The sequence below is a fragment of the Delphinus delphis genome, chromosome 1 (genome assembly GCF_949987515.2).
Source record: "Delphinus delphis chromosome 1, mDelDel1.2, whole genome shotgun sequence".
In the NCBI taxonomy this organism is placed as follows: domain Eukaryota; kingdom Metazoa; phylum Chordata; class Mammalia; order Artiodactyla; family Delphinidae; genus Delphinus; species Delphinus delphis.
Genome location: NC_082683.1, coordinates 107881138 through 107893277, shown reverse-complemented (window position 1 = coordinate 107893277; position 12140 = coordinate 107881138).

Here is a 12140-nt window from a genome sequence, read left to right as displayed (position 1 = left end):
ACCACTGCGCCACCAGGGAAGCCCAAACTTAACTTTTAGAAGCACAAAGAAGTAGCATTCTTCCTGGGAACACTAGGAAAGACTTAGAAGAGGTTATTTATTATAGTGGCTTTCATGTATTGAGTACTTTTCTTGTGAGGTACTATTCTAACCACTTCATATATTTTCTCATTTAGTCCTCAACACTAAAAAACCATAGAAGATTATTTTAAAGAAAATTCAGAGAGGTAGTGAGGCTTGCCTAAGGACACTGTGCAGAGCTTGAGTTCAAACACAGGCTTTTAACCACTACTCTCTCCTGCCTTCATTTAAGCTCAATCTTGAAGAATCTTCTCAGGTTGAAAAGGAAGAGCCAAGGCTATGCTGGGCTAGGGAAACAAAATACAGAATGTACAAAGTAATTTGTTATGCGCTAGAATTTCATGAATGTGTGTGCTTTTCACATATCTATCTCTCAAAAGAGATTGTTCTAAGAGAGTATATTCAAGTTGTAGACTAAAGAAGGGTTTTTGGAACTAGCAAATTATCTGTTTTTGTTTACCTTCATTTATTCCTTCTCTGATGCTTTTCTTACATAAAACTTTTCTGGCATATCATTTTCCTTCTCCCTTAACTTCTTTTAACACTTCTTACAGGGCAAGTGTGCTGGACATAAATTCCCTCAGTTTTTATCTGAGAAAGTATTTATCCTTCGCTTTTGAAGGATAATTTTACTGGATATAGAATTCTAGATTGCTAGGTGTTTTTTTGTTTTTGTTTTACAATACTATTTTATTTTTTTAAATATGTATTTATTTATTTGGCTCTGCCGGGTGTTCATTGTAGCATGCCAGATGAGGGATTTTTAGTTGCGGCATGCAGAATCTAGTTCCCTGACCAGGGATCAAACCCAGGCCTCCTGCATTGGGAGAGCAGAATCTTAACCACTGGACCACCAGGGAAGTCCCCAACACTTTAAATATTTCACTGTACTCACTTCTTGCATGAGTGTTTTCTGATATCAAATTTTAACAAAACTGGGCTTCCCTGGTGGCGCAGTGGTTGAGAATCTGCCTGCCAATGCAGGGGACACGGGTTCGAGCCCTGGTCTTGGAAGATCCCACATGCCGCGGAGCAACTAGGCCTGTGAGCAACAACTACTGAGCCTGCGCGTCTGGAGCCTGTGCTCTGCAACAAGAGAGGCTGCGATAGTGAGAGGCCCGCACACCGCAATGAAGAGTGGCCCCCGTTTGCCCCAACTAGAGAAAGCCCTCGCACAGAAACGAAGACCCAACACAGCCAAAAATAAATTAATTTTAAAAATTTTTAACAAAACTATAAAGAGAATTCTAATTGAAAGATGTTTTAAATGTTCTTTACCTTTCCCATACAGCTAAAATGCACAGATTATATATTCATATAATTTCTAAGAATGTGTTTTACTCCCTAAAGAATAAAAATAATTGCTTTAATGCTGAAATAAGTTAAGTAGAATGGATTTTTTATATTTTCCTATTACCTATTACATGTGTACATGAATCTTTGTTCCTGTGTCCCCAGTTCTTCTCAAGGCCTTGGTCTGCCTTCCTTTTCTCCTCAGTGAGTTCCAGGTGTGTACATAATTTGGAAAGAGACAGACTAGACATGACTTCTTATTGATAAGTGAGAAAGGGAGCCATCCCTCCCAGAAAGCAATAAAATTCTACGGAATGCAAGTCAGAAAAGCAAGGGTCACTTCCTGGCAGAAATCTTTTTCTAGCAGCCCCACTCACTGCTGTTAGTTTTTCTTTACATTCCAGATTGTAAAAAAGTAGATTCAATTTGGGTGGAAGGTGGGGAACAAATACTCCATAAGAACTCTTCAAATAGATGTGTTTTGTGTAGATTTTTGTTCCCTGAATATCAGTACTCTGCCCACCACTTTGTTTTTCTCAACTAAGTGAACATTCCCAAGAATAATAGCATATTTTATCTGAACTTACTTTAGAAACTCAGCTAGGAATCTAGAGGCTTCTGCCCCATCAGAAGGACTGCTTGACCAAATCGCCATGTTTCTGCCCCATATGCAAGCCCAATAGATGTATGTTATTCTCCTGATTTGATGGGAAAAAATTCAAAGCCAAAGTTTTTCTCATATATTTCAGAGATGCTGAGATCCCACTCCCAATCTAAAGATGAGTACTTCTTCAAAGATTTCTGGACATTTAAAGCCATAATACAACACCTCAAAATACTTATGGGTTAGCCTTAATAATAATTTTTCAAAAAAACTTTTTCCCCTAGCTCTGTCACCCCAGCCTTTCTTGAACTCCTAAGTGGAGGCCAGAAGGGTCTTAGATAACTTAGTTTAAACTGATTTATATTAAACTAAATTGGATTCCTATCATTTGAGAGCAGGGAGGAAGAGATGTTTATGATCAAAGAGGGGAAGACTAGAGAAGGTAACAGAATAGTTGACTAGATTCTTAACATTATGAACATTTAAAAGACTGAACAAACACTTTTTATTTTAAAATGTTCATGTTTTAAAAATTAGATGACCTAATTCAGTCTTTCATTTCTCTCCTCCATCTTACTCTTCACATTTAGATACCTTTTAAAACTTTTTATGGAATCATAACCAGAGAAAATTGCTTAAATCAAAATAAATAAAAATGTATGAATGACTCAGTAATGAATAGTGAGCATTCCTATGTAACTAGCACCCAAGTCAAGAAACAAAACATTACCAGCTCGCCAAAAGCCCCCTTCATGCCCTCTCCCAGTCACTATATCCCTCCTTCAAGCTAACTACAATCCTGACTTTTAATACAATAGATTGGTTTTGCTTTTGAACGTTATATAAATGAAATCATCCAATATGTATTTTTTGTGACGGTTGATTATTTTATTTTGAACATTTGGGTGGTTCTAGTTTGGAGCAATTATAAATAGAGCTGCTGTGAATACTTGTTTTGGTGAACATGAGAATGCATTTCAGTTGGATATATGTACCTAGGAGTGGAATTGTTGGACTATAGGGTTTCAATTACATTTAGCTTTAGTATATAGTGCCACCAGTTTTCCCAAGTATGGTTGTACCAATTTACACTCCCACCAACCATACTACAGAGCTTTTAAATTGTCAAATCATAAATTTGGGGCACATAACTGAACACAAATCTGAATAAATGAAGGTCACTGTAAATTCCTGTGACAATGCTTTAATTTATGGAAACAACTTCTCTGGTGGGCTTCAGTGGGTCTCTGTACACCCTGAAAATATGTACAATATTTTTGCATGTATGCATGTGTCTATACATGCACTTTGAGGAGAGAAGAAACACAGCTTGTATTAGATTCTCAAAGATCAGATTTTCCATACTTTGGAAAACTGGTGGCTGTGTATACTAAAGCTAATCATAATCCAGTCCTACACACACACACACACACACACGCACGCACGCACGCACGCACGCACGCGTTAAGAATGATTGCTTTATGGGAGCCCAGCAATCAAGAAGCTATTTGCGGGCTTCCCTAGTGGCGCAGTGCTTGAGAGTCCGCCTGCCGATGCAGGGGACACGGGTTCGTGCCCCGGTCCGGGAAGATCCCACATGCCGTGGAGCGGCTGGGCCCGTGAGCCATGGCCGCTGAGCCTGCGCGTCTGGAGCCTGTGCTCCGCAACGGGAGAGGGCACAACAGTGAGAGGCCCGCGTACCGCAAAAAAAAAAAAGAAGAAGCTATTTGCTTGCTATTAGCAAACTGTTCTACGTTGGTTATGGTGCATTGACATAGACAGTCTGAATAGGCAGGTTTCCTGTGGTTAACAGAGAAGGATTAGCACCCTTGACCACTTAATTTTCCTTTTATTTTTAGCAGGTTAAAATCCTTTATTAAAATAGCTTCATAATGTTTTGATAACTACATATTTTGAAAAGTTTTTTTTTTTTTTTTTTTTTTTTTGCGGTACTTGGGCCTCTTACTGTTGCGGCCTCTCCCATTGCGGAGCACAGGCCCCGGACGCGCAGGCTCAGTGGCCATGGCTCACGGGCCCAGTCGCTCCGCGGCATGTGGGATCTTCCCGGACCGGGGCACGAACCCGTGTCCCCTGCGTCGGCAGGCGGACTCTCAACCACTGTGCCACCAGGGAAGCCCCTGATAACTATTTTTATAACAGCTTTATTGATATAAAATGCACATACCATATAACATACCTACTTAAAGTGAATAATTTGATGGTTTTTTAGTATATTCACAGCATCATGCTATCACCACAATTTTAGAACATGTCATCACCCTAGAAAAAAACACATACCCATTAGCAGTCATTCCCCATTTCCCTCAGTCCTAGGCAAACACTAATGTACTTTCTGTCTCTGCAGATTTGCCTATTCTGGACATTTCATATAAATGGAATCATACAATATGTGTCTTTTGTGACTGCTTCTTTCACTTAGCATAATGTTTTCAAGGTTCATCCATGTTGTAGTATGTATCAGTGCTTCATTTATTTTTATTGGCAAATAATATTACACTGTATAGAAATACCACATTTTTGGACTTCCCTGGTGGTCCAGTGGTTGAGACTCCATGCTTCCACTGCAGGGGGCATGGGTTCAATCCCTGGTCGGGGAAGTTCCACAGTCCGTGTGATGCCTCCAAAACAAAAGTGCTCTCCTCACCAGTGTGTCAAAAAATAAATAAATAAAGCAATGTGGATATTAAAAAAAAAAAACTCTTAAAAAAAAAGAAATACCATATTTTAAATGATGTCTTTAGAGAATATAATGTGTCCAAAACAAAATCTATATTTCTTCTCCTAAACCTCCTCCTTTCATATTTCCCCATATTAGTAAATGGTGCCATCATTCACCTAGCTGCTCAGGCCAAAAGCTTTGAAGTTATCCTGGATTCTCATAACAGCAGATTCTGTTGGTTGTACCTTCAAAACTCCACATCCAGCCATTTTCAACCTTCTCTGTAGCTACTACCTCCTAGTCCAAACCACTGTCATCTCTCCTAATTGGTGTCCTGCTGCTGCTTCCACTTCAATGCAGTGTACGGCAGAGGTGAGATATTTATGATGAGAGGCTTTTCTGTTCTCAGGGGGGAAATCATTTTTAAAACTTTGAAATGGGAAAAAACATTATTGGGTATTGTCTAGAGGAGTCTTTGGCATAATCGATCTATGGCTTTCATTGTCTTTGAACTACTTTACAATTTGTAAATTGAGAAAACTGATGGCAGTGCAAATGATTCTTATACATAGAGAGACAAATGAATTTTGGCCAGTGAGATACAATTTCCACCCTGTGAAAAAGATAACTCCAAACATAATATTTTATGCCCTGTAGATATTGGCCAATTTTATATCTATTAGCAATTTCAGCATTCTTAATTGCCTATATATGTGTCTGTCTTCAGATTCTCTTTTGAACCAGTTTAACATCTTACTAGTTCCCTCATTTGTATGAGTTATGATTTTAATTTCTTGAAAATTATCTTTAACACTGTGTTATTCTGATCATTTAGCTACTTTTCTTAGGCTACACTTAAGGCCAGCCCTAAGAGTATACATTTCTAAAAGAGACAAGGAGAGGATTGAGCTTGGTTAATTCCCTGGTATTCTAAGTCTGGCCCATCAGAGAGTGCTAATGGCATGTGTCTTAAACCCAGATATTTCTGCAGTTTTCTGGCCACGCTGTGCGGCATGTGGGATCTTAGTTCCCCAACCAGGGATCGACGAGGGATGGAACCCATGCCCCTGCATTGGAAGCATGGAGTCTTATCCAGTGGACCACCAGGGAAGTCCCCAGTTTCACTTTTTATATTCTTTTTATATTCCATTCTTCTGTAGAACCTTGCTTAAGCACTGATGAATTTTACAGTGTTATTCCAAGATATCTCATCTCTCATACTCTGAAAAGATTTAGGTCTTCCCCTGAAAAATTCAAACATAAACAAGAAAAAAGACCAACAGACTAGGAATAAACAAGAAGTTCAGGTCCTCTTCTCTCCTCACTTTCCCCCCTCCAATCTGCTCTTCTCCCTGTATTTGCTTTTTGGTAAATGGCACCACCATTTACTCAGCAATTTGGGATTCATCCTTAATTCTCCGTCACCTTCATTCCCTACATCCATCATTTGTCTCTTCAGCTTCTCTTCATTCACACGGCCCTGCCTTTGATCAGGCCTTTCAAGTCTTGCCTGGATTACTGCAATCCTGGAGTCTCCCTCTCCATTTCAGTCCAATCTCCACATGGCTACTGTTGTCAAAAAACCTTGGCTCTCTGTGCACCGATGCTGAACAGAAATACGGAGATAGAGATTTTGAAGGATAAGGCTTTGAAGGCTTTATTCCTCTGCCATGTAAAGGGAAGACAGATCAGGCTAGCGCCTCAAGAACTGTGCCCCCCTCCCTGGGGAACTGAGAGAGGTTATATAGGCAGGGCTCATAGTCTATGGTAGGTGATAAGGCTCTAGTAATGAAGCTCTTGTATACTTCTTCCTGAGTTAGTTCAAAACAGTCACAGCTGGCTCAGGCAAGCCCGGTAATTGGGTCCGTTTGTCTCTGGGTTATCTGCCTGCAACCTTCTTTCTGAAATGCAACTGCTACAAGGAGTGATTTGCTACAGGGGAGTGCAGGGTGTAATTCACATAGTGTTAAGGAGTGATAGGTTAGCTTCATGAAGTACAAATCTAGTTACAGACACTATAGATTAGTAACAGTTAAAATAAAACTAGGAGTGATTGACTCAGGCCAGTTTGTTTCTTCTCTAGCCTGTTCACTGTTCCCTTGTTTTCTTTTTTTTAATTAATTAATTAATTAATCTGGCTGCATCGGGTCTTAGTTACGGCGCACGGGCTCTTTGTTGTGGCACGCAGGCCCCAGAGCAAGCAGGCTCAGTAGTTGCGGCACACAGGCTTAGTTGCTCTGCGGCATGTGGGATCTTAGTTCCTGGGCCAGGGATCGAACCCGCGTCCCCTGCACTGGAAGGCAGATTCTCAACCACTGGACCACCAGGAAAGTCCCCTCTTGTTTTCTTTGTTTATCAGAAAAGTCTCATTTCTCTTCTTGCTGCAACACTACCACAGTTATATCTTTCCAAACCCCAAGTCTAACAATACCATTTCCCTGCTTGAAATCAGAGGTTCCCCCTTTGGCTTCATGAAACCCCAACACTTTAGCATGACTTACAAGTCTCCCAGGACCCCAGCAACCTGAACAGTGTCATGTCTTGCTGCTCCACAGGGGTTCCAAATCAGCCTTATTTGCAGTCTCTCCTTAGGGAGCTTTTTAAAAGTATAGATTTCCAGGCCCCAGCCCAGAGATGCTGATTCAACTGGGGTGAAAGAGGGCTGAGGAAATCTGTATTTTTATAAAGTTCTCTGGGAACTTCTAATCAACCGAGTCTGAGAACCAAGGATCCAGAACATGGAGTTTCTTATGGCTCTATGTCTTTTCACATGAGGCTCCTTCTGCTTGAAAAGGTCTTCTCCACACTCTCTTTTTTTTTACCTTGAGTATTCCTATACTTCCTTAAATGTCATCTCCTCCAAGAAACTGCTTTTAATAGTCTTTGCCGGTGTAAACCGTCTTCATCTCTTATCTTCTTAGTCATCTGTGAACAGCTTGAAGGCAGGGACTGACCTTTATCTTTGCATCCATCCATGGTGCCTGAAATCGAGCAGGAACTTGCAGGGCCTTCTCAGGGACAGATCTCACTGTGTCCCTCACCTCTTGTTTATAGAAAAGCTTTAGCCTCCTAGGCCTTCCCCAAGTTCCAAAGAGCAAATTTAATCAAGAAAAGTGAGAAATGCAGAAACAAAGGAAATCAGTCAAGCAAGACAAAATAATAGTTTAGCCATAAAGTCAAGGACCTTTAGTTCCTCCTCAAGGGCTGTAGATAATATCCTGAGCCATATCCTTGAGTTCTTTTTCAGATATTAAAATCCCCACCAGGCAGAGAAAGTTAACTGCATGCTGACCACCAGCACACAGACCCCAGACCAGTTGGAACCAGAAGGTTGATGACTGAGATTCACAAAACATCACCATGTTACCTCACCATCACCAATTAGAGAATTGTGTAGGAGCTGATCACACAACCTATGACCCTCTCCCTCACACTGGCATTAAAACTCTTCTCTGAAAGCCATGGGGGGTAGGGAGGTTTGGGTCCTTTGAACACTAACTACACATTCTCCTGTGTGGTGCCCTGCAATAAACACTGTACTTTTCTTCATCACAACCCAGTGTCAGTATATAGGCTTTACTGTGCATCCCAAGCACAGCAGACCCAAGTTTTGTTCGGTAACATGCCCAGCACAATACATAACACGTAATGAGTGCTCAATGAAATTTGTTGGATGAAAGAGGAGTCTTGCTGGGCTAGCAGGATCTCACTCCCTCTAGAAACTCTTGCTATAGATACTTTCTCCTCAGTCAGGGGTCAGTCACCCTCTAAACTTTTATAAGATAGGGTGGTCCTCTAAACTGTCTTCCTTTCCTCCTCCCTCCTGCTAATCTCCAATTTTCCTACTCATCCTCATAGTCCCAGTTTAGGTTCTCTAACATCTAAAACATTCCTTGACCAGCTCAGCCAGAAATGATCTTTGAAACACTTATAAATACAACTCATTTGGTAAGTGTCATACATTACCTAATATTATAGTTACTTCCACAGAGTGTGGTACCTTATATACTTAAATACACGTGTTGGTGACCTATAGCTCATTCCAACATATGGGTCACAGACACCCTGTCCTAACCACCTTCCCTATCATGCTCTGGAACTTCAAATTTTGTGACTTCACATTTGCTTGATTGTATCAACAGTGACTACTATAGCCATATCTGGCACCAATTATAATTATTATAGGCTAGAGCTCACCATAACCTACAATGTCTCCACCTTCCCAGATACAAACTGAAATTTCCCTCTCACTGCAACTTCCTATTCATCTGCCTCTCAGTCATTCCCACCAAATCTGAGCTTCATCTGTCTCATAACCAGTTCTTCAACTCTTTTCTACTCCTCCCAGTTCATCAATCTCATTCTGTCTTTCCTAAAGAGCCTAGATGCCACAGTCAGCTATTTCAACAAACTGGCAAACCATTCTAGACTTCCTCATTGTCCTCCCTCCACTGTTCCTTCTTTACCAGTCCTTCGTCCTGGTTAATTAACTCAGGCTGTCTGTTTTCTCCATCCCAAGGCAGCCAGGAATTACTGACCAAAGTCACAAAGCCATGCTGATTAGGACTACTACACATTCACTCTTATCTAATCTCAGGTAGATCTTTCTTGCTGTTTTGCATCATTGCCATTTTCTATGGCACAGTTTCTACCCCATTTTTCCTAGATCCTCTATCCCATGCATCATCCTTTTTATTCTCAAAAGATTAACCTCAGAAAAGCAAGTCCATTCAATATGACTTCTCTAAATGTTTAGCCACCTCAGAATCTCTCTGTACATTTCCCTTCCCATTCTTCCTTTTCAGTGGCCAAAGCCAACCTGTCTGCCTCTCTCTCTCTCCTGATCTAATGATCTCCTCTGAGACTTTAACTTTTTTTTAAATTGAAGTATAGTTGATTTACCATGTTGTGTTAGTTTCAGGTATACAGCAGTGATTCAGTTATGCATATGTGTGTGGTGTGTGTGTGTGTGTGTGTGTGTGTGTATATATATATATATATATATATATATATATATATATATATATATATATATATATTCTTTTTCAGATTCTTTTCCCTTATAGGTTATTACAAACTATTGAGTATAGTTCCCTGTGCTATACAGTAGGTCCTTGTTGGTTATCTATTTTGTACATAGTAGTGTGTATATGTTAGTCCCAAACTCCTAATTTATCCCTCCCCCCTCTTTCCTCTTTGGTAACCGTAAGTTTGTTTTCTATGAGACTTTAATTATTTATCTCTTCTTTAAAGTAGTTAATTATATTTTTAGTTTTTCTCTCAATTAGCCCTTCCCCTTTTCTAAAACTTGCTTAAATCTTTCCTACTCTCCAAAAAAAGAAAGTTCTCTGCTGCTTCCTCTTCTGTTCATTGTCCTCATTCCTTTCTTTGCTTTATTGTTGAATATTGCTACCACCTCTTCACTCTTTAACCACTTGCAATTAGCTTTTGCCCCCTTCAACTTTAACTTCTCTGTTACTTCTCTCTTCTTATCACTCTGATCATTTGTCTCTGTGTCCCTTGCCAACTTTTCCCCAGGTTTCTGTCTTGGGACTTCTTTTTTTTTTTCTACTTTCTCCTTTGTTGATCCCATCTAATTCCACAACTTTACTTATAATTATGTGAAGAAGTCCAAATTTCATTCATATTTGGCTACTACTTTTATTCCAAACTCCAGATCTATATTTCCTAGAACGCTAAAATTTCAGCTATGGAGATCTCAGAGGTCATTTAACCTAAGTCTTCATTGCCTGGATATCTCCACCAAATGGCTCACTGGCTTTTAAAAAGTCAATGATTTCAAAACTGAACACCTCATTTTCTGTCTGCTTCCAATTCCATTTCCAAATCAACTCCTCTTCTTGAATTTGTTTCTACAAGTAGTCACCTTGAGGCACATGGTCTCCTCATTCCCTATATTCAGTCAGCTGCTAATCTAGTAGATTACATTGCCACAGACTCAATTACGTTCACTGTTTTCCATTCTAAACTATCATGTTTCTAGTTTAAATCCTAATTATCTCCTACCCAGAGTATTGCAGTGGACTCCTGGCTAGACTGTCCACCCCCACTATCTTTCTGCTTGGAATTCTGAATGATTTTTATTCATTACCACTAGATTAATCTTCCTAATGAACAGTTCTGATCTGCCACTCTCTGGCCTAAAACCCTTAAATGTCTCCCCTGGATAACTAAATTATTCACTAGTTCCTTATCCTGGCATTCAGAGTCCTCCATGTTCTGGACTCAGTTCTATTTTTCTAGCCTTCATGCTGACCCCATCACCTAGAATACCCTTCCTTCACCTTTACCTGGCAAACTCCTAAATTCTTTAAAGCTGATTTCAAATACCCACCTCCATCACAAAGTCTATTTTTGTGGGGGGGACCCTAAACTGAATATGAACCTTCATTTGAACCCCTATACCACTTTATTAACACTTTTACTTCAATGCTGACCAGATTTTGCCTCGTATGATAATAATCTGTGTATTCTGTGCTTCTCAAACTTTTCCATTAGAAGTGTACCTAATTATACAGGAAAATGAACAGCCCCAAGGCTATCTGTCACAACAGGCTGCCTGGAAAATTAAAATTTAATATGAATTTTTCAGTGTTATTAGTATTAGACTGTCTTAATATAAAAATGTAGTGCTTTTTGACTAACACTCTAGGAAGACGTGTCTATTTAATCTTGAGGATTTAAGGTACACCTGGCACACTGTGAAAACCCTCCCCACAAGCCCACTAAACTTTACAAGCCCACTAAACTTTCTATGGCAGAGACTGCCTTACTACATATGTATCCCCTGTAAAACTAAAACAGTACCGTCTTCAAATAGACGCTCAAAAAATATTGTTGAACTGTGACTCAGGATACGTTAGCAAGTATTTACTAAATGTTTACCAGGTACCTAGACCTGTACTGTTTCAAAGTGATCAAGTCTCCATGGGATGACTGTGAACAAGTAAAAAACTGTACATGAGTTAAATCATGAAACGTAAGCCATTTGTGTTCCGCAAGATGACTCAGTCTCTCCATTCCAGACCCCAAGTGACACATTGGAATAGTGTGTCTGACCTCTTAATTATTTTCTGGTGATTGATAATTTTCTGCTAACACTGCGCAAAGCTTAATCCTCTTCACCTGGAAATAAAAGGTTTCCATCATTTCGCTCTCCAATTTGAAGCTCAGCAAAGCCTCCTGGGCGCGGGGCGGTGGAGCCGAAGGAAGTCTGACCCCATCAAAGGAGCAAAAATGCCAGAGCTACCAGCACCACCCCCTCACATCCCCCAAGGGCTTCCAATTGGTCCTTGTGGGTCACTCTCTTTCCGGGTTGGCCTTCCAGCTTGCCCGTCGCCTCCATAGAACCCACATTTAGCCAGCAACTATTGGTAGGTCGTTACGTCATTGCCCTATCTACCCCGCTCCCATTGGCTCCCATAGGAAGGGGCGGCCGCAACGTCACAGGCAAGAGCCGCC